The sequence below is a fragment of the Panthera uncia genome, chromosome F2, assembly GCF_023721935.1.
Source record: "Panthera uncia isolate 11264 chromosome F2, Puncia_PCG_1.0, whole genome shotgun sequence".
In the NCBI taxonomy this organism is placed as follows: domain Eukaryota; kingdom Metazoa; phylum Chordata; class Mammalia; order Carnivora; family Felidae; genus Panthera; species Panthera uncia.
Genome location: NC_064812.1, coordinates 21021997 through 21045148, shown reverse-complemented (window position 1 = coordinate 21045148; position 23152 = coordinate 21021997). Strand labels below are relative to the sequence as shown.

Genomic DNA, 23152 nt, shown 5'->3' with positions numbered 1-23152 from the left:
CCTGCAGCCGCCACGCCGGGAGCCAGCGCCGCCCAGAGGCGCCCGAGGGCGCGCGGCCGCCGGCGAGGCAGGGACCGGCCGGCTCTCCCCGGGCGCCCCCGTGAATCCCGTCTTCTCGGCTGCCTGCCGGGAACGCCTCCCCGGGCAGGCGGCAGGGAGTGTGCGGGTTCCTGGGGAAGGATGCTCGAAAATGGAGCGGTGAGGCGAGCCCGAGGGATGGGGGAGGAAAGAAAGACTTCAAAGAACGCGACCGCTGACCAGAAGGAAGTCTCTCCCCGCCCACCTTCGACCCTCTGAGGACCAGTATTTTAATTTCTTACCAAGCGTTTAAACAGCTCCCTTATTCCCTACATAGCCCATCTTTGCTTTTTCTGTCCCCAGAGACACACCCCAATCCCCCGCCCCCGAAAAAAATAAAGAGGAAATCTTATAATCAAGAGGAGTCGTTGCAATTCATGTCTGTTTCTGTGCTGAGAAAGGACATCTATTCTAAATTCTCATTACATGCACATCCTTTCCTTGCTTCCTGAAGCCCCTAGTCTGTTCTGTAGAAAGCTTCCAAGAGATCCAATCACAGTGAAAAAAAGATTTTCTAATGGTTAAAGAGGAACTGGTAAATTTAAGCTGGTTCCAGTCCCTAACGTGATGTTCTCCTCTTTTTGTAGCGGTGGGGTGGTGGTTTCTAAGGAGATGTCTCTTAGGAATGGATGACTAGTAGAACTGCCAACTGTCCCAGCTGTACAAGGGGAACTTGAGGCAGGAAATGACCTTATTTCCAGTTAGTGCAAGACGGTTGGTCCTTCTTTGGACTGCCCTCCCACACTGCAGCCCCAAGCTCCAGCTGCCCCCAGGGAACTTCATTAGCTCAGATAAAGACCTACAGCCTCTGGAAGGTGTCCTCCAGGCCCACAAAGATGTGCTAGGTCCCAAACAAGGTTTCTGGTCAAAGCCACGCTTCCGGGCCTCAGAGCGCGATTTCTGCTTTACAGAGAACATCTCCCACCCACCTTCTTCCCTAGCTGAAGTCTGCAGGGTCTGGCCAAGCAGGACAAACAGTTGCCTAGGGCAGCAAGCTGTTTAGTGATTGTTTATTATGGGAGTGACTGAGAGCTAGGGACAGACACTTCCCAGCTTCCCTCAGGCTGCAAAAAAACTCCTGCAGGGCGTGGACGAAGGGCATGGTTATAACAAGGCAGGGTGAAATGATCCAGTGGAAAATTTTAGACATTTGTTGTTTTAGATTTGTTTTAATAAAGGGGGGAAGGGGGCATGGGTGGGACATTACTGTACATTCCCAAAGCCTCTCCCTATTTCTGATGAGCTAGCTTTTCCAGATTTGATCTGTACCCCCTGCACAATTCGGAGAGGCCTGGGACAGAAATGAGGGTCCAGTCATCTTCCAAATATGATGACAACGATGCAGATAAATGCAGTGATTGAAACCACATGTGACCCTCGGTTCTCTCCAGCCTAGGGTTGGGAGCCTGAGAGCAGCCACCCAAGGCAGGGATCCTGTTGAGATCAGGATGCGGATTATCTGGGCCCTATGAGAAGTTGGCATGTGGGGATTTTAGCTCCTCTATATCCTACCAGTCGTCCTATGTGACCTTAGGAGGAGCCAGCTACCATTCTTATTCTTTCGCATTCTCTTCCTGCTTTGGCACACATTTCTAGTCTTGCCTAACCATTGCTGATCCCCTCATCCCATGTTCCAGGGTTACCCAGCCCCACTGTCTGTTTCACAGTGGCGTATGTTGTGAGAAATGTTCGGGTACTGAAAATTGAAGAAAACTTGGATTCAGATCCCACATCTGCCATTTACCAGTGCCTTGTGCATGTGGCCTAATCTCACTGAACCTCAGTTTCTCATTTAAAAAGTCAGAATAATTAACTTTTTTTTTTTTTGCCAGCCTCTTTGAATTTGTAAACTGTAAATTGTTCCACACATGTAACATTTTTTGCCTAAGTTCCACATTTCAAAATCCAACTGAACTCTAAAGTAGCCCCTGAAAATGGCATCATCATTAGATCTCCCTGTTTTATTTTCTCCCTAGCCCCTTCCATTAGCTGAAATCTTTTATTTGTTCATTTGTTTAGTGTCTGTGTTTCTTCACTGTAAGAGAAGCTGCCTGAGAGCAGGCGCCCTGTCTGTCTTACTCCTGAATCCCTAAAGGCTCGGGGTAGTTCCTGGCACGTAGGTGCAGCTCAATCACCGATGTGAATGATGAATGAATTACTAAAATTCAACCTCACCACTTGAACATGCTTGAAAGGAAAGCCCACCCCGGCAGGACTAAGTCTCTTGTTCACAACAGAAATATTACTAACCAGGAATATCTTAAGAGAGGGCAAATCCGTGCATCATAAATCCTCCAGCATTGTATGTCAGATGGTGTAATGCCTCTCTGGTCAAAGCCCTTAAGGCATCTCTGTCTCTGAATAAGAGCCTAAGCCCTCACAATGACCTGTAAGCTCCTTCAGGATCTTCTCTTTCATCTCCTCCCCAGATGCCTCTCACCTCATTTTCCTGCCAGTAACACTCCCCCCATCCCAATCTTCCCTTTCTTCTCCAGCCAGATTGGTTTCCTTGCTGTTTCTCATATGTACCCAACATGGTCCTGCCTCAAGGCCTTTGCACATCTTCACCTCTGCCAGTCTGCCCCCAGTATCACATGACACACTCCATCACTTCTTTTCAGTCTCTTTTCAAATGCCACTTTACTGTTTGAGGCCACCTCTGACCTCCCTAAGTAAAACAGCAATCCCTCCCTCATTTTCCGACCCTGTCACCCCACTTTATTTTTTTTTCCTTAATGGTAATCAACATCTACCATACTATATGTTGATTGTTAATTTATCATTTATCCGTTGTATCTAGAATATGAGCTCCATGAGGCAAGGATGTGGTCTTTTCTCTTTCATATCCCCAGGACCTACAACAATGCTCATCACTAAGTATTTGTTGAAGTAACGAATTTGAACCCATTGTCTATAGAGCAAACAGAGAATGTTCAAGGCTAGAGTTCTATTGCAAAACACACACACACACACACACACACACATCCCTACAGCTATCCCACTGTTCAAGTCTTGCTTAATTTCCTCTTCCAGGAATAATTCTTTCCCACAGGTGAAAACAGCATGGCACACATGAAACCCAGAAGATGGGGATTCTCATCTTGGTTCTGTCACTTACTCTATAACCTTGAATGAGTCCCTTCACTTCTCTAAGCTTTGGATTCTCATTGGTAAAATCAGGAGTAACTGTATGTTTGTATATATATATCATGCTCAGCTCAGTGGACCACTGTGAGAATCAAATGAGAACAAATGGATAATGTATGAGAAAGCTCTCTGCAGCCCACAATGCACATAGCAAATGCAAGGTCTGGTCATCACACTCTTGGACAGATATGGACACAAGTGCATGAGATCATGTTTCCATGCTGACAGCATTAAATACATGAAATATCACCTACCAAACACAACAATTTCCAGATGCTTTATAGACTCTGGAATGGTCATTGACTGTTGTAAGCAAACAGGAAAAGGGAAGGAGGAAAACTCACCAATGGACAAAAAGAAGATTTTTTAAATGTATAAAGCACCAAAGGCATAAATGCTTTTCAAGGGTCTATAATTATATTTGCCATAAGAGAAAATAATTGACTCCAAAATGGGAAAACAAACTAAAATACTGAATTTAACAAATATTTATATTCTGTAAAATGTAACTGTAAGGTTGAGGGGTAAGGCAATCCAATCTTCATATAGTTATATACTTTTTTTTTTTTTTAATTTGATGTGGGCACCAAAACATATCACGTTTTGGTGATGTGTGATGGGGTCTCTGACAGTAAGTATACCTGGAAGGCTGGAGCCCCTCCTGGGTACATGCTGACTGACTGGCTGCAGAAGACAGAAAAGACCAAAATGGCTGAAAAGAGTTGGGACATTGTGAAGGAGTGGTAAGATTCCCAACCAGGAACCAGGAGCCAGGAAACTCAGGGAAACCTGGAGCATATTGTTTCTGAATATCAGGCCTTGAGGGTTCCACCAGGAAAGCACAGAGTAGGACTTGGTGATACCTTTCCACCTGAAACAAACATGCCCTGTTTAGACCAAGGGGATGGAGAAGGGATGGACTGGGGAGGAAGGAAGTGGCAACCCGGCTGAAAAGGGAAGGAAAACTGAAGCGGAAGCGAGAGGCCCCATCAGGCCTCTAAGTCAGGGCAGCCAAGCAGGAAAACTGACCAAAGGCCAAACAAGGGCAATTCTCCCACGGGTGTGTTAAATCCTGAACCAGCTGCTTTATATACGTGGTCTCTGTAATCTCACAAGGTTTCCAGGGCACGAGTACTATCCTTATTCTCTGTCACAAATGAGAAAACAAAAACTCAGTCTTGGGAAGGGACTCCTGGCCCTCCCTCCCTCTCTCCCTCCCTCCCTCCCTTCCTTCCTTCCTTCCTTCCTTCCTTTCTTCCTCCCTTCCTCTTTTCCTCCCTCCCTTCCTTCCTTCACTGAACAAATATTTTTTGAGCATCTGTTCTGTATAAGGCATGTTGCCAGTCACAGGCAGAATTCTCTGTTGCAGGGGGCTGGCCTGTGCACTGCAGGATGTTTAGCCACATCCTATCCTCTACCAAACAGGTGCCAATAGCAGTCCCAGCCCCACCTGGATCTCTGGTTGACACCAAAAACACCTCTAGACATGGCTAAATGCCCGTAGGAGGCAAAATCACCTAAACTAGTTAGATGACTTACCCAAGGTCAGGTGATTTTCAAGTGGAGAATTTAGAATTTGACATTCATCGTCTGACTCCATCCCTGGGCTCTGCCACAATACTGCAGCTCCCTGTAGAGAGTCTAATTTATCTCCTTTCTATAAGTCAGCCTGATTGACAAAATCTCACAGACGTTAATTTAAGAAACTTTTATTATGAACTTATGTACATACAAGGCATGCTTCTAGATACTTGGGATCCAGGGTATAAAAAGTAGATAAGGTGTCTCCTCTCATTCTGAGGGGGGAGATAGTAAGAGAGCAAATAAATAAATAGGCCAGATAATTTCAAATAGTTCTAATTAAAGGATTACGGCATAGAGTAGGATGAAGTAGAGCAGGGAAACTCACTTTAAGTAGGTGGCTGGTGAAAGTCTCTCTGAGGAGCTAACATTTCAGCTGACATCTCGTTGATGAGGAAAGAGCCCTGGGAAGAGTGTACCAGGGAAAGTGTCTGGCTGGTACAAAGGTCTGGAGGCAGAAGTGCATTTGAAAAATTAGAGGTGGTTTTCAAACTTCAGCTGTCACCAGAATCACCAGACGGGTTGGTGAAAACATAGATGGATGGGGCCTGCCCCCAGAGTTTTCTGATCCAGTAGATCTGGGGGTATGACCCAAGAATGTGCCTTTCCAACAGCTTCCCAGGTGATGCTGATGCTGCAGATCCAGGGACCACACTTTGAGAACCACTGAGAGCACGAGCAGAAAGGCTACTGTTTTGGGAGTGTGCTGAGTGCAGGGAAGAGGGTCACGAGATAACACCAGAGACGTTGCAGGAAATTGAGCATGCCCTGGCACCGCAGGTGGGTGAAGTGTTGGCATTTTATTTTCTGTGGGGTGGGTAGGCCTTGGAGACTTTAAGCAGGGGAGTAATAGGATGCGACTTCCGTTTTTCACAGCTCCCTCTAGCTGACAGTATGGCAAAAGTGGAAGCAGGAAGGCAAGTTGGTGTATCTAGTACATATTTTTGAAAGTCTTTATTCCTTAGCATAACAACTATTGCAAACCAGGATAGCAAACCAGGAAGGGAAGGAGAACTTCAAGCCTTGTGTTCATGACCCAGAAATGATGACAATCAGAGTTGAGCCATAAGGTCTAGTCACTGGACATTCAGCCTGTGATTCCTAATTAGGCAAGATAGCTTGCCTTAGTATATATCAAAACTGCATGTTTAAATTGAGAATTCTTTTTATGAGAATAAAACTCCAGTGCTTGATATGCTGATGTTCTCTCTATGATGTTCACATAGAGTTGATACAGTCCAAGCCATATATATTTATATCTAACTGTGCCTGTTGTATGTGTTTAACAACTTGGAACTGGTATTCCCAGTGACAGGACATCGTCTTGTTGGTGAATGCTTTCTGAGGGACAAAGAGTGACCAAGATGTTGCCCTTATGGAAGTCTGGATGCCATCCTAGGAGTCTTATAAAAGTTTTACTGACCCCTGGTGGAAGACACAAACATTCTGCCCTGCTAGCTTGTCTTGGTAACTTCTGTTTTCTCCAAAGACTTTCATCCCTTTAGCAATGCATGGCCTTCTACAGACTCAAACCTCAGCCGTAAAACAAGACATGGGAAGAAATGATCACAATAAATCTGGCTCTATGGTGTAATTTACTAGAGGAAGAAGTGGCTAAATTTGTGTGGGTCCCTATTACCGGGTGTAGATCTGTTTAATAGATGGGTGAGAGAGAGAAAATAAGAGATGGAAACATCAACTATGGAAGGTGATGAAATCAGGAAGTCACCCACTATTCGAGCCAATGTTTCCCATTAGACTGTAACACATTTTATTATGCAGTAGTCTGTCAATGCTCCCTTGACCCGCCCTTTTTTTTCTTTTTATAACTTCTGATACCCAATAGAACCAAGTTTGTCTTATCTTCTGTCAGCAGAATTTTTTTAATCACCTGACCCTTCTAGGTTACTATGGAACAATAATTACTGATGCTCACAATGGTAACTGTGAGACCCCGTAGGATCATAACTGCCAACTTGCTGGAGGGAAGTTATATCATGTCTAGTCCTATTTCAATGATTTAAGTGCACTTCATGATTGTCAAAAATTAAAGTTAGTGAACCATGTATAGTATATTTTATTTTCAGAGAGAGAGAGCGAGAGTATGCAAGTGGGGAAGGGGCAGAGGGAGAGGGAGAGAGAGAGAATCCCAAGCAGGCTCTGCAAACGTCAGTCACCCAGGCACCCCATGGGGTAACTTGTTATTAGCACAGTATGTAAGATGGACTCTAGAGGTAGTTATTTGAATGGTGTGTTGTAGAGGGCGCCTAGGTGGCTTAGTTTGTTGAGCATCTGACTCTTGATTTCAGCTCGGGCCTAGATCTGACAGTCTGTGGGTTCAAGCCCTGTGTTAGGCTCTGCACTGACAGTGCAGAGCCTGCTTGAGATTCTCTCTCCCCCTCATTCTCTGTCCTTTCCCTAATTGCACTTGTGTGCGTGCTCTCTCTCTCTCTCTCTCTCTCTCAAACAAACAAACAAAAAACAAAAAAACACTGAATGCTCCCTTGGATGCTCCAAGCTTGTCTGATCAAATTTCTTCTATTCCTATGAACCCTAGACTCTTGAAGTCTTAAGGGGAAGTCTTCAGGTCAATTTCACAGAGACTAGCCTTTCTAAAGAAGTAAAAACGCACACATACGTCTACAAAATTCTGCATGTCTGGAGACTCATTCTGAGAACTTACAATCTAAACAAACAAAACCATTCCTCTAATTATAAACTGTGCCTAACTTTAGGTCCACCCTAGGACATCAACCTCCCAGTAATTCTAGCTCAATTTCTGTCTCCCTACACTTCTGTAGTCTTCATTTCCCAGAGACTGATCACATTGTGGAAGTGCAAATAGCTCGGGAACTATAAGAGAAAGTTATGAAGAAGGCTAGTATTTAAACATATTTTGGTACATTTATATGTAAATTTCAGTATAAGCTTTGTCTCTCTCAAAATCTGAATATTTAAGTGTCACAAAAGTAGACTAAAAATATACTTTCTGGCTTTAAGTAAGCCTTGAGAAGGGAATTGCCCACAGAACCATAATTCATGATTTCTCTAATTGTTCTCTCCTACTGGGGATTTTAGCCTGAGTTAGCCTACCTTAGCTGCTGGCCCAATAATTCCTTACCATGCGGGGAAAAAATGCAGACTTAGTCTTATTTAAGCCTGGAGAAGCCTGGTTCCTTTCTTGTTCTTTTAGGCCTGTGGGGACTTGTTGCTAATGGGAAACCCCAGTCAAAGACTTCTCCAGGCGCAATGTAGACAGGCCTCACTGCTTTGTAAAGTGTCTCCTCCCCACTAGTTCTTGTCCTGACCCCACCCCTGACCACCTCTCCATCTAAGCTCACATCTGACCTGTTACCCCCCCCGCCCCCCTTGGCTTGTCTGATGTTGGAACTCTTTGCAACAGGAACTGCCGATTGCTATAAATTCCATGCTGCTTTGACAAGGAGAATGCTAATCCTTTCGAGTTTAAGAGCCCACCAGATCTGCTTTAGGGGGAGACCACTTACATCACCTGGAGGGCGTGGGACTCTACTGTAGTCCTGACCACATGAAGGAGCCCTGGATGGGGGGAAGGGGCCCCTGAGAATGAGCTCCCGCTTGGCCCACAGCCCAGTTCCGGTAATCGTGGATACTGCCTCCTGGCTGTGACCTGGAGAACCTTTCTGATATTTCCCTGTCTGGTCGGGTGTTACAGTGTCAGTCTTATAGCCGTCCAACTGTATACACTTCTATTTGTGCAGGATATTTACTTAATGAGCTGCATTCCGTTGGAGGCAGGGGAGTAGAGTTGTCGAACAAAAGAGCTTTGGAGCCTGACCACCTGGATCCAGTTACAGTTCTAGCCCAGACTGGCTGTGACGTTAGGCAAGTTCATTAAGGGGTGTAAGCCTCAGTTTCCCCATCATCCCCCCAACACACATACACAATGATAATAACTACTTCAGATGTACATGAAATAATGTATATAAAACACTTAATCAGTGCCCAGCACCTAGGAGGAGGGACTTAGTAAATGTTAAATGGCATAAGGGCCTCCCCGCCCCATCCCTTACCACTTCCCCAGCAGCCCCTTAGAGTAAAAGTGACTCGGTTTCACATTCTGTTTTTTCAGCAGTTTTGTCTCCCAGAATTTGAATTAATGTCCTTCATGATTAAGATTGACATTTCAGCAAATCATGCTGAAGTGTTCCAGTGGCTGGGAAAGGACATGTTCATTCATTCATTTACCCACTCAATAAATATTTATTGAATGCCTACTATGTCCCAGGGAGGGCACTGGGCACTGGGCATGCACCATGTGAGGTAAATGGACCACATGTTAGCCCTTAGAGTAAAGTCTACTCAGGGAGAGGATGGTGAGCAGGAAAATAAACTAATTAAGTTAATGCCAAACTCTTGTGCTACTCAGGAAACAAACAGTGCCCTGACATGGAGGTGTTATTTAAACAGAGTACTCAGGAAGACTTCCTTGAGGAGGCATTTAAGCCCATACAGGAAGGACTTGCAAGGACTGAGGGGAGCAGAGGGAGGGAGTGGGAAGAGAAGCCTTCAGAGGGACAAAAGAGCAGATGCCAACATCTGAAGGTCAGATAAACTAGGCTGCCTGATCTAGGCATAGGAAACGGGACCAAGTGGCTGGCATTTTGTGAATAAGACACCCAGGTCCTGCATTCAAGTAGCTTCTGCCAAAGGAACCTGTTTGTGACGATAGGTTTGTTCGTTTTCCACATAACAAAGGAAGCTCAGAAAAACTGAGGCGAGGCACTGGGGGAGAATCAAGCCCATATCCTCTATTCTTTTCCAACCCTCCAACCACCCCACTTATTAAGCCTCTCCTTAATGCTTTCATCCTCGATAGAACTGACATTTCTGGGCTCCAGAAGTCAATCCCAGCATCTTTAAGCCATTATTGTGTGTATTCTTCTATATGCCTATCCCCCTTATAGGAGAATAGTCCCAGAAGAAGCGGACCATGTCTTATTATCTTTGTAACCAGCATCTGGAATTATGCCTGACCCTTTACATGTTTGTTGAATGAATGAATCTTCACTAAATTTATTGTACTTATTGTTGCCAGGCAATATGCTAAGTGCTTTAAGTATATTAACTCAACTAATCCTCTTTATATTACCTAAAGATATGTACTATTGTTAGCAATACCTCACAGAAGAAATGGAGGCACAGAGAGGTTACGTAACTCACATAGCTCTTAGAACTAGAAGGAGTTGAGCTAGGATTTGAACCCAGCCGGCCTGGGTGCCAAAGCCCCTCCCCTCCGCCCTAGCTGTTAACTTAGTCACGGCAGAGCTTCTCAAACTACTAGGCATGAAAATCAACCGAAGAACATGTTAAAATACACATTCCAGGGCCCCCCTTACACAGATTTCTGATTCAGTACTTGTGTTAGGGTCTGTTGCTGCATAACAAATTAACCCAAAGTAGAGGCTTAAAACAGCAAATGTTTATTACCTCCTACCTTCTGTGAGTCAGTAATCCAGGCACAGGTGAGTTGGGTTCTCTGCCACTGAGTCTTTCACAAGGCTTCCATCAGGAGGTCAGAGGCAGCTGTCGTTTCAAGGCTTGACTAGGGAAGCTCCAATCCCACGCTCACTCACATGGCTGTTGGTGGACCTCAGGTTTTCACTGGCTGTTGACCTGAGACATCAGTTCTTTGCCACACGGGCCTCCCCAAAACGCTGTTCACAGCCTGACAGCAGGCTTCTCTCAAAGTGAATGAGAGACCGCATCCAGGACTATAGCCAAATCTTTTTGTAACCTCCTCTGGGAAGTGACATCCTATCACTTCTGCCTCGTCTTAGACATTGCCTACCACAGTAGTATGGTGGGGGACCCAAGAATTTGTATTTCTACCAAGCTCTCAAGAGATGGTGATGCAGCCAGTAGAGGACCACACTTTGAGTAGCACCAGTGTGCTACCCTGGGAGGGAGGAAGAGAGAGGCTGGGAGGGAGGGAGGAAATGGGCAAACCAATGAATACTTACCTATTTACCTAGGGCCCCTCTCCACCTTGGTCAGTCTCACTGTCACCTATACCCCCTAGGCCCTATGAAAAAGTGCCAAGAAGTTGACTGTGAACTTAGAAAAACCGATGTCCACAGTGTCACTCCTTGGATAAGGATAGCCTGAGCTGAAGTGGATTCATCCTGTTTTCCACCTCCTACAGTCCTATGTTAAGGGATGTAAAACATTCCCCGAAAGCCAAAAACCTTGCCTAGTGAGTTACAGTCTCACAGAGCAAAGAGGGATGATTTTTAGAGTTTCTCTTTCCTGCTCCCCGCGTTTAAAAAAATACAGTGCAAGGAGGACCCTTTAACTCCACTAGGGTCTTTAAGAGCCTGACCAAACAGTGATGGCCAAATCCAAGGAGACTTGCTCTTCCTACCCAAGTTAAACTGGGCTCTCCAGTCGGTCTTGCCCTGGAGTAACTTCTCTCACTTCCCAAACCAGGCCCCGTTTGGGCCGCCTGCTGCCAGGAAGAGGCAGGAGAAATCAGCTCCAGGAGCAGGGCCTCAGCTCCTGCAACTCCAGAAACTTCGTGCGAGGCACACTCCCCCTTCCCTGCCTGGATGGAAGTGGAGGGTGTGCTGGTGCCGAACAGTTGCTCAGGGTGCAGGGAAGCAAATGTTACTAAATATATGTTCTTACTGTATACTGGCACGTCAAGAAAAATTATATCTCCTTGTTCTCCACTTGGGTGTTCTTTAAAAAAAATTCTTCACACAAGCACAGTGCACCTCTCAACTCCTGCCCCTGACTGAAGAATCCAATTGCAGTCTAATTTATTTTTCTCCCCACACCCTTAAAATAAATGCCCTCTTGTCACATTCTGACAGCTTCTGGTGCATTCTACCACTCCCACCACATCCACGGCTTGGTCTCAGAGTCTCTTAGCCTTTCAGGCTTGTTTTCAACACCAGTCTTTCTCAGGGAGGCACTCAGGGTAACGCGCTTGAGATTGCCAGGGAGGGAGTCTCTTTAAGATGCAAGCAAGTTACCCCCAAGTTAGTGCCTTCCGTCGTTCCTGCCTAAACCATAAATCAATTTCCAGAACACTATAAAAATATTACATGTATTATATGCGTATGACATTTGTGTGTGTGCAGAAGTATGACCTTAAATCAGATCATTAACATTATGTTGTCTGGGATGTTTCTATCAGGAAACTAAGTTACTCTGTTCATTCCTTGCCCAAGATTCTGTAGTAATGCTGCTCCCACCTTATTTCAATTGCTGGTTTACACATCAGAAGCCTCAGAAGGCTGTTAACTTCGTAAGAACGAGGATGATCTACTTTTCACCCGTTTCCTGGACACCTAGCATGGCACCCTGACACCCTGTGAAGTGCTCCTTAAATTTGTGTTGGATGAATGAATGGAGTGAATCCCTAATTTTTTTATCTTTTTTTTTTTAATGTTTATTTATTTTTGAGACAGAGAGAGACAGAGCTGAACGGGGGAGGGTCAGAGAGAGAGGGAGACACAGAATCTGAAGCAGGCTCCAGGCTCCAAGCTGTCAGCACAGAGCCCGACGCGGGGCTTGAACCCACGGACCGTGAGATCATGACCTGAGCCGAAGTCAGACGCTTAACCGACTGAGCCACCCAGGCGCCCCGAGTGAATCCCTAATTTAATGTAATGCAAATTTACTAAGAGTTTCAGAAGAGAAAAGAATTTTTTAAAAGATTTCTAAGTAATCTCTACACCCAAAGTGGGGCTCAAACCCACAGCCCCGCGATCAAGAGTCTCACATTCCACATACTGAGAAAAGACAGTTTTTAAAGGGTTGGAAACAAATACCACCTGAAAATTAATTAGCCTGATAAATCATCTTTGAAATGACACAGGCTGATAGGGAATGGGATTTTCTTTACAGTAAGCTGATTTTCACTCATTTTAGAATCAGTAGGAGGTGGCACACATTTAGAATTACTATATTTCCGTAAGCCCATTCGCCTCATTCTCACTAGGTTTGCTACTAGCTAGGGCTTATTTTTAAGACTAAATCCTTCACCCAAGTGTTCAATTTATTTGGCTCTAAGGAGCGGTCATTAACTGTCCCAGAATGAGTGTGCCCACAGTAATGGAGTGGCCCCCTGGCCACCAAGTTCTGCATCCCAGCCATCTTCCTGGCCCTGCTCCAGGTCTCCTGAGGTGGCTGGGCTTGGAGGCGAGCTGCCAAGGTCCAAGGCTGTGTGCGCGTGTGTGCGTGTCTCCTCTGGCTTCGTGGCCAGTATCATCAATAAACTGCTTCCCACTTTAAACCTTTTAAAATAAAGGTTTCTCTTGTTGGACAAGAAAAGAGGAAATTTACTATGAAACTATACTGCCAGAGAAAACCAGTTTTACCCCTTAGAAGCTGGAATGATTTTTTCCTACAATAACTCTAAAGTCTGAGAGTGATTTGGCTCTTGATGGCCCCATGGTCAAGAGAAGAGAGGGAGTCTTCTCCCTTTCCCCCACCCCACCTCCAACTACAGCTGTGCGTCTAGTCAACCACATGAACACAACTTCACCGGTGGGAGGGATCTACATGTCTATACATTCCTCGTCCTCCTGCAGACGCTCCTTTCCCTGTCTTACAAACAATAACTGATACATTTTTAAAAGTTTCTAATTTTGATTCTGAAATGATCATAAAGAGTAAACTTTAAAAAACAGATTGACAAAATACGATAGTAGTAGATACAGAATTACACTTTTCCATTCTCTGGCTAGTTTCTGATTCAAGTAACAGCACACTCAAACTCAAACGGGCTTCAACTTACCTTATTGCTAGCTTCTCACTTAACAGGTGGTCTAGAAGTTGGCACTGGTCGGAGGAGAAGGTCAGCAATGCCAAGAAGAATCCAGGGGTTTTCCGGCTTCCCATTTTACCATTTATTTTTCTTTTTTTCCGAAAAATGTTTTTAAAGTAAACTCTACACTCCACACGGGGCTTAAACTCACAACCTCAAGATCAAAAGTCACATGTTTCACTGACTGAGCCAGCCAGGTACCCTCACCCCTGGCATTTTGCCATTTTTAACGTGTCAGTGAGATCTGCAACAATGATACAATATGTCTACCCCAGTTCCAGGCATTCTGTCTTCACATAACCCCAACCAAAAGCTGGAAGCAAGGGGAACCACAGCAGCTCTGGCTGTGTCACTCTCTTTCTTATTAAAGAGGAAACTTGTCCCAGAACATCCCACCCCACCCCAACATTCCCCTTACATCTCATCGACCAGAAACAAGTTACATGGTTACCAATCACCAGCAAAAGAGAATACAATAACCATGGTTGTCCGTATGCATCTGGGCTCTGCAGAGAAACAGAACCCATAGAAGATATACGTGTATTTATATTTATATATACATGTTATATTTTTGCTTACAAAGAGATCTGTTATAAGGAATTGGCTTACGTGATTATCAAGGCTGGCAAGTCCCAAGATCTGCAGTCGGCAAGCTGGAGACTCAGGAGAGACGATGGTGTACATTCTAGTCACAGACCAAGTTTGATTCTGAAGACAAGAGAAGACAGTCACAGAGAATTTTCTTTTACTCTGCCTGTTCTAGTCAGGCCTCCAATCGACTGGATGAGGCTCACCCACAGTGGGAAGACCAATCTGTTCTACTAAGCCAACTGGTTCAAATGTTAATTTCATTTACAGACACTCCCAGTTGAGCCAAATATCTGGGCACGCCATGGCCCAGTCAAGTTGACACAACTTAAGCAGCACAGTGACTTAGACTGAGAATAGTCCAGCAGAGCCGAGCCTGCTTTCCCTAGCATGTTACTGCTCAATACCGAAACAAAATTTTGATTGTGTTAGCAGAGAAGAAAAATGGATAATGGATAGGCCACAGATAGTGTCTTCTGCAGTTATTTATGTGTTTACGGAAATTAAGGTTTTAAAAGTGGGTTAACAACAAACCCAAAAGAAATTTGGTTCATACCGCCATTTCCCTGGGGCATCAAAAAATGAGAATAAGTGGTATTTTGGGGGGATCATTTGGGTATGGACATGCTTGAGGTCTCTTGGGAGATCTACTAGTTTGGGGTCTAGTTGTTTTTCAGGGCTACAAGGTGTTTAGCTTTTTGAGTATACCCTATTCCATCCCATTTGTATACTGAAACTACAGTAAAGGTATTCCTTATTTATTTTTTTAAGAGGGGAGGAAGGGGAAGACAGAGAGGGAGAGAGAGAATCTTAAGTGTGTTCACAGTGGAGCCCCATGTGGAGCTTGATCTCAACACTGTGAGATTATGACCTGAGCCAAAAACAAGAGTCAGACGCTTAACCGCTTAACCAACTGAGCCACCCAGGCGCCCCGAGGTGTTTCTTTGAAAGCAATTTTAGTATTATCTGTGTATTTTCCCTTTGCCTTCACTTAGGAAAAGCTATTTTGCTAAGATAACCTGGACTCTGTGACAGGCCTAAGCATATAGCTGTATCAAGATCCATAGTCGTCACCTTTTCTATACCAGTAATCTCCTCCACAAATCTTCTTCCTAATTTTATTGCCTGTTTTCAAAATGGAGGCTATAGGTGGAAGTTAGGAAGAGTCGAATTTCCAGATGACTGAGGAATAGTAGAAAGAAATGTGATTCTACAATTAACGTTGATTCATTTGCTTTGCTAGGGAACACTTCTCACGAAAGAATGACTTCATAATGCCATTGTGAGGAGAAAACGACCTAACAAGGGTAAAGCACTGTGTCCAGTAGTAAGCTTCCGATAAATGTTATGTATTATTATCCTGATGCTAAGAAAAATAACACTTGTTCAGAAACATTTTATTTTTACCAGTCATGTTCTTGTAGAAAATTCAGAAAACGTAGATAAGCAAAGAAAGGATAAAAATAACCTGTAATTCCATTATCAAGTGATTATATATATATGCACTTCAAACATCTTTCCATTCACGTTTATACATTTTTGACTAAAGGTGAGACAATATTGAACAATGCTGCTTTGCAACTGAAAGCCTCTCTTACGATGCATTTCACACATTATTTCATATTGATATACAGTTTCGCTGCATGATTTTTTGTGTTCAGAGAGTTGCTCCACATTTTGCTCAGGCAATCCCCTATTGGACATTTAAGTTATGAAAATATTTCTACATAAAAAGGAATTGGATGGTGCAGAACTTCGCAATATTCAGTTTTTTATACTCCAGTAAGCGCTCCCCTTTACAGCATGTCCCTCGGTCCAGCAACTGAGGAATGCACGATCTTAGCATGTTCTCTCAATTGCTTCCAAGCCCTTCTTTTGTGTGAGTATTACTAGAGGAGTGTCGAATTGCTCTTATCCTCAAGTAAGTTTCCAGAGCATTCAGAGGACTGGAAGACCTATTCCTTATGACTGTTCATGGCACCTCTGGAAGCACAGGCAGGGGAACCTGGCAAAGGACAACGCTGTTAGCAGTGCTTATTGAGAGTCTCTAGAACAATACTTCTAGAAACCTGGACAGAGTCCCCTGGGCGTGAAGTTACAAATGGCTAGTCCAAAGCCACAGTAATGCCTGCTGCATTCAACACCTCTGAGGAGCTACTTCCTGGAGCCATCTTAAATCCTCCCCTTCCCTTGCAACTACGGAAGCCAAATGTGGGTTTTAATCCGAGGAATTTCAGCAGATAGATTGACTTTGGTACATTTTCATTACCAAAACTATAGCACATGCTCGGGTGACTTCAGAATGTGACCACTTATTGATCAACAGATAGTGTGTATTTGGGGGTGAGAGAGGATACCCCTAGCACGTATCCCATTAATTAACCTGAGCCATACGAGTTATCTGAATAATTTCCACACTGACAAAAATTGGCATTTTCGTTACCTATTTATTACATTCTCTTTTTTATGTTTTTATTTTTCTAAGATTTCTTATGAGTGTGAAAATATGATTATACAAGTCAAGCACCTGGCTCGGTGCCTCATGTATAAGGCACACAATACACGAGATCTCTTTCCTTTTCTGTTCTTATAAGGGGTTACAGCTTACAAAGCACTTTGATGCCCATCATTCATTTGGTCTTGTAAACCCTGACAGGGTGGCACATCTATGTCCATTCTATGTACGAGAAGGTATTTAAATCTAGCTGTGTTAATCCTACTTCCTGTTTCAGATTATGAATTATTTCAAGACAAATGCCTTCCCTATGTTTGTTTCTACCAGATAGTTCAACATGTCAGAGTTCAATAAAAATACATGGCAACAGTGAGAATTTTTTTTCTATTGAAATCCATCTTAAATGGGGGTTGTAGCTGTTTTTTGCCTCCAGAAGTTTTGCTGCTGATAGAAAGAGACAAAGTACCCTTTCTAATGTGAATTTATGGAATGATTGTCTGCCCATAAAAAATTATTCTCCAGCTTGGAGCAATTAAAGTGGTCTCTCTCCTCTCCAAATTAATGTAATTAATACTATAGTCTTGGTTGTTTATCATGTCTTGATAATATCACAAGGGAATGAAAATATTGGCTCTTTTATCCCTTTAAATAGCTGAGATGGAACTATTCAGGCTCTAATGTTACAACAGCTGTTTCTCATGTCCCAGAATATAATTGGTTGGTACTGAGGTTACTAAATTGTAAGAAACTGACTTTGGCTTTATGCTTGCCTACTTTTGGTGGAAGGAAGGATGGGAAATGTTAGCTTTCTCTTGTAATGAAAAGGCAAAACCTTTTCCAATGAAATGGCAGCTTCCGGGTCTCATCTGTGTAATTTTCTTTACCAACCCACTGTCTCCTGGTTTGCTGCATGACACGGCTGGGAAAGCAAGACCATTCTAGCTAGCTTCCCTCCTAATTAGCTCTCAACCCAACACAGCTGGTCGAAATGTATCAGGGCTTTCCCACGAGGGCCTCTTTCTGGAAGTCATTGTAAAGTGGTCTGGTCTCCAATGGCAAATTCAATAGGGGATTTGAGACCATAATTATCCCAAATCAGCTGTAGAAGGGAGGTTCTTTTATCTGAATATCTTTATGGCTTAGGGCAGTTGTTCTCAAAGTGTCATCCCTGGATCAGCACCAACAGCATCACCTAGGAACTGACTAGACATTCAGATTCTCAGGGCCACCCTGGAACTATTGAATCAGAAAGTCTGGAAGAGGCAGGAACTAGCAGTCTGTTTTTTTTTTGTTTTGTTTTGTTTTTTTTTTTGTTTTTTTTTTTTTTTTTTATTTTTAGGACAGAGAGAGACAGAGCATGAACTGGGGAGGGGCAGAGAGAGAGGGAGACACAGAATCGGAAACAGGCTCCAGGCTCCGAGCCATCAGCGCAGAGCCTGACGCGGGGCTCGAACTCACAGACCGCGAGATCGTGACCTGGCTGAAGTCGGACGCTCAACCGACTGCGCCATCCAGGCGCCCCACTAGCAGTCTGTTTTAACAAGCTCTCCGCGTGATTCTGATGCATACTGCATTTTTCAGACCCACTGGTTTAGGGTCTCACCAGGTTTTCCTGGTTTGTGATGGCCGACTGCCAGCCTATCTACTGCCTACCGCCGTTAGTCTCTCACAAAATAGAGCGTATGGCACTTTTACATACGTGTAAAGTTCATACTCCTTTACACCAGCCTCCTCAGAGCAAACTCACTCACTCATTGACACTCTCTTTTCCTCATTTGTTTCTGGAGTTGCAGGGCACAGCCGCAGTCTGTAATGTACAAACGAATCGTACGGCAATCTTGTTAAAATGCAGGTTCTGATTTAGCACAGCCAAAGTGGGGTTCCGACCCCCTGCCTTTCTAACAAGTTCCAAGGGGCTGCTGCTGGTCCAGAGATCACGCAGAGACTGGAGGAGGTGGCATCTAATTGTGAAACCAAGTAGGCACGGGAAAAACTACAAACCGTCCTAAAAACCTTTGTCAGTACAAATGAGAAATGTAAGAAATAGAAGAGTTTATCAGGTCAGGACTTGAAGAGGCTTGGACGAGATCTGTCCATTGCAGAAATGTTCTTTATGTCTGCCTTCTTCCTCCCTGGGCTCCCTGAGACCCTCCCTCTCTCTTCCCTCCCTCCTCCCACACAACACCCCCCTCGCTTTCCTTCAGCCACTCCACCCCCACTCACACTTTGTTCACCTGCCTGCTCCTTTCAGACCGAAGCTGGGTTCTTTGTCAATCCTGGCACCAGTTCTCATGAACCGAAAAGCTAGAACCAGGGCCAACCCTTGCGCACGGATCTGGTGGGAAAACCAGAAGGTGGAATTTAAGGAGAAGACCTAACTTTACCACCTAGAGAAGCTTTTCCAGTTGCAAATCCAGTTGTTCCCTACTGAGTTCTGATTTCCCTGGTGTTCTCCATCCAATGAGCTCTATAGCTTCTCCATCGTTTCAATCTCTCCCTTTAGACGGGAAAGAAATTAAGTGTTATGTTGGATTTTTCCAGCAGCTTCCAGATTGGCAAATTTCCTTTAACCTTTGAGAACTACTTCCAAGTTTCCCTTTGAGGAAAGCTGGTGGTGTGCACAGCTGATCTCTTTACCCCCAGGTCTGGCTCCCCTAGCCTAGCTGCAGGTGTGTGAATTGGTGGAAGGGGCCACTTTGATATCTGCTGTGGAACAACAGCAAGAGAGCTTTAGAGACATGAAAAATAAAGCAAAGGGGTGATCTGTCAGCAAGGAAGAAAACCCAGGGCTTTGCTGTATGGGTAAATTCCTACTGGTTTCCTCCTGACTCTTTTTCCTCCACCATTTCTTCTTTGGTGGTTTTTCTTCCACCAGAATGTACATCCCTATAGTCTTATAATTGCCCTATAGTGTTCTTGACTTATGAGATTGGGAGAAGTATCAACTTAAATTTAGGAACAGAGGTTTTCCTTCTTTGCCGTGTTCTTATACTCTATAGGTTAACAGTGTCAGCCAACAAATATTAAGAATGCACATGAGCAGTGGTTGCACACGTATAGAAAGCACTTCTCTTGACCATAAAAGCTAACTTCTTTCTTCTCTTCCTATGGAGGTAAGTTTAGAGGGGAAATGTAGGTATCAATATTAGGCAGAATGAGCCAACAAGAAGAGGTATGGGAAGGACATCTGCTTGTAATGCAGGAATCAGGGACAGAGCGATGGAGGAAAACTTGATTTGGAATGTAAAAAATAAGGACGGAGGTGGCATGGAGTAGTGATAAGAGAATGAGGCTTAGAGTATGTGTTCTGATCACCTGTTAGTGAGTGGCTGTAGTCAGTGGATATCCAAGTGAGTGCATAAAAGCACCGCATGGGTTAGGAAATAAGTGAAGGAAATAGAAACTACTCTAGGTATTTCAAGCAGAAGAGGATTTAAAATAGGGAAATAAGTGGTTACAAAATTGTGGGAAGGATGGCAGGGACTGAAAACAGAGGCCACCACTAGGCTTCCAGGCTTCTCCTGCAGTTACCACCCCATTTCAGGAAGCTAAAGGAAAACCACTTTCACCATTACCAGTGCTCCACAGCCCCAAATGCGGTTCCTAGACCAGCCTTCCTGGTCACCGCCAATGCTCCCATTTGATGAGACTGTGAATCAGTCAACACCAACACTGAAGATGAATGGTCCTCCTCCTTTCCACTGACCAATCTCATGAGAGTCCAACTCATTGGTAAACCCTAAATTGCATCTGGACCTAACAGCAAGGACAGACTGGGGAATGAAGTTTTCAGCTTTCTGGGCTGTAAGGTATGAGGAAAACTGGAGACAGAGGTGTGAAAATGGATGCTAACGATATGTGGTGTAAGTATCAAGTACAGTGCAGAGAAGCAAGAAACACTGGTTTGCATTAGAGGAATAAGTCATGTTGGGTGAAGTCAGCTCAAAGACTGGTGTCAGGGTTTTGGCAAATAATAAATTAAAAAAAAATATTTCCTTCAAGCTGAAGGGAAGTCCAATGACAGAAGGAAAGGACTGTCACAAGAAACTGGCAGAGAAGGAAACATAAGTGCATGCTTCTCCCATTCATCCAATGGAAACTAACAATAGCTTCCATTCTGTCTGGCTAGGGTAGAGAAGACACTATCACAGCTTGCTCATCCCCTGAAGCCGGACCCCCACGTCTTCCTCCTGCTTATCCACCAGAAGGCCGAGACCCCTTTACCATTAGCTCTCATTCAGACTCTATGAGCTGGGACCTTCCCCTTCCTGCTCAACCCCCTAGGGTGATAAGCACATTTTCCAGCAGCTCTGGAGTCAAGGCTGCTTACAGAGACTGTGCCAACTCAAACATGCCCAGCTGGAAGTCGCTGCCTCCCAGCCTTCCTTCCCTTTCCCCTCCTCCCCACTGAAACCACAGGGGCTTCTGAACCTTCTGACAAGAAGACATGAGATAAAGTAAGAGAAGCAAGTCCCACTTCCCAGGGAGGAGCACAGATCTAGCAGAAGGGTAGCAAGTCCTAGCCTTTTAAAAACGTGGACACTCTAGAAAGTGGCACAATTGAGGTAGAAGAATAAACAAGTGGAGTGGAAGAATAGCTAGCACACAGTAGAACACTCGAGCACAGCCAAAATGCTTTCACACTCCCACCTCAGCATACCCTCCACGAAATCCGGGAGTCTCTCTGTCTTACATATTGCTGTTTCCCTGTGCCTGGAACAGGATCGAGGGTGTAGCAGAAAATGCCTCACTGAGATGGAGGGCACTGTACCACGGAGAAGTCAGCACTCAGCATTTGTTCCCTGACATTCTGTAGCCTCTTTTGCAGTTCAGTTGGTCTGTATGATTATTAGTTCTGGCCAACAGGCTATGAGTGGAAATGACATGTGTCACCTCTAGGAAAGGGTAGTTAAAAGCTCTGAGCTTTCTCCACCTTTCTCTTCCTTCCCTGCAGGAACCTTAGAAACCATGTCTTGACTCAAAATACAGAACACTGGACCTCTGAGTCACTGGATGCCTCCCCTTGCCTCACCGATCTGCATCAGATTTTACATGAGTTTTGTTGGGCTACCTGAGATTTCAGGGTTTTTATGTTACGGCAGCATGACCTAGACTATCCTGACTGATAGATGCTGAACCATTCATACATTAATTCAGCAGACATGTATTGAGTTCTCCAGAGTGTTGGTCACAGGGGACAAGAGACTGGCATAAAAGATATGAAGCTATAGAAATTTTAAGAGGTTGACAATATTTTCCTGACTCAGGCTTAGGAAAGCCTTGGGATTTCTGTAGCTATTTGTATAATAGAACAGAAATACTTAGTAAATTGAGACTGCCATATGCTTAGAGAAGACTCAAAAATGAAAACATCCTTACATCTTACATGTCTTACATTTTGCAAAGGCTGTCATGTGCATGATCTTACTAGATTCTTCTTCATAACCCTATGAGGATGACAAGTTAGGTATTATTATTCCCATTACCATAGTGGAAAATGAAGTCTAGGCAGCAGAGAGCCTATGCAACAAGCTGCTTTCCAACAAACAGTCTGATGTTTAACTTTCCATGATGCAAAAATACAAGCACAGAAGCTGAGATGTAGGTTAAGAGGACACGAATGAGACAGGAAAGAACTCTAGTAGTTTTGGCATAAAGAGTAAGAATGTTAGCTCCAATTCAGTGAGTAACAGAAGCCATATGGATGTTAAATGGAATATCATCATACTTAATTTATCTTTGTGATTCCACCTGACTCCATGAAAATTGCTAGGAGGTGAGCAAAGAAGAAAGACAATATCTGGGCATTCAAATCTAGACAACCACATCTAAGGAGAAGAATAAAGGAGGGCTAGGAAGAGTCATGGTCCTGAACATGGTCCTGGTCATCCATTATGACCGTTTCTGGCAAATTTCGGAAAAGAGCCTCTTGTTGGGACAGTTCTCAACGGTCTATGTTCTAGGATAACAACCTCAGCTCACTGTACCATGAAACAAGACCTTCTTAGGCTTAGCAGTGGGTAGCCACACAAATCTTGTAGCCTTAACTAAATATTTTCACTACATATCTGGAGACTGCAGAGACACATAAAAACACTGGCACTTAATTAGGAAAGTTTTGCAAGTCAGCCCCAAAGAAAGACCATGCATCTCTCCTGGGTCTTTGAACCTCTTGTTGCCACTGCCAAAATTAACAAATGTTAGATGCAGACTCTGCTACTCGACAATGTATAAGTCATGAACTGAAATGATATTAACCTTTTAAGAATCCATCTCAGCATGAACTCTACATCCAAATCCTACTTTTATCTCTGTGTAGAGTCTACTTCTGCAACTTCCCTTATATTCTTCTATAAGTTCCCTCTTGCCTTATATCATCTAATATCTTTCAATGCTTCAAACCCTAAATCAAGTCTCTCTCATTCTGGAACCTTGCCCTGACCATCCCTACCCACTTCTGACTGTACATTTATCTATTCAATTCATAT

The 23152-nt window shown here is 44.1% G+C and overlaps 1 long non-coding RNA gene across 2 annotated transcripts in view; it reads right to left on the bottom strand.

Moving 5' to 3' along the window:
- Window positions 1-4918: 4918 nt before the first annotated feature.
- Window positions 4919-23152, bottom strand: part of LOC125924457 (uncharacterized) — a 48688-nt gene continuing 30454 nt past the window's right edge. For both annotated transcript variants that reach the window (XR_007458428.1, XR_007458429.1), the window contains 3 exons: window positions 14231-14329; window positions 5135-5254; window positions 4919-5021 (listed from right to left, as the gene is read on the bottom strand). This is a non-coding gene — a long non-coding RNA (uncharacterized LOC125924457). The remainder of the gene's footprint in view (window positions 5022-5134; window positions 5255-14230; window positions 14330-23152) is intronic.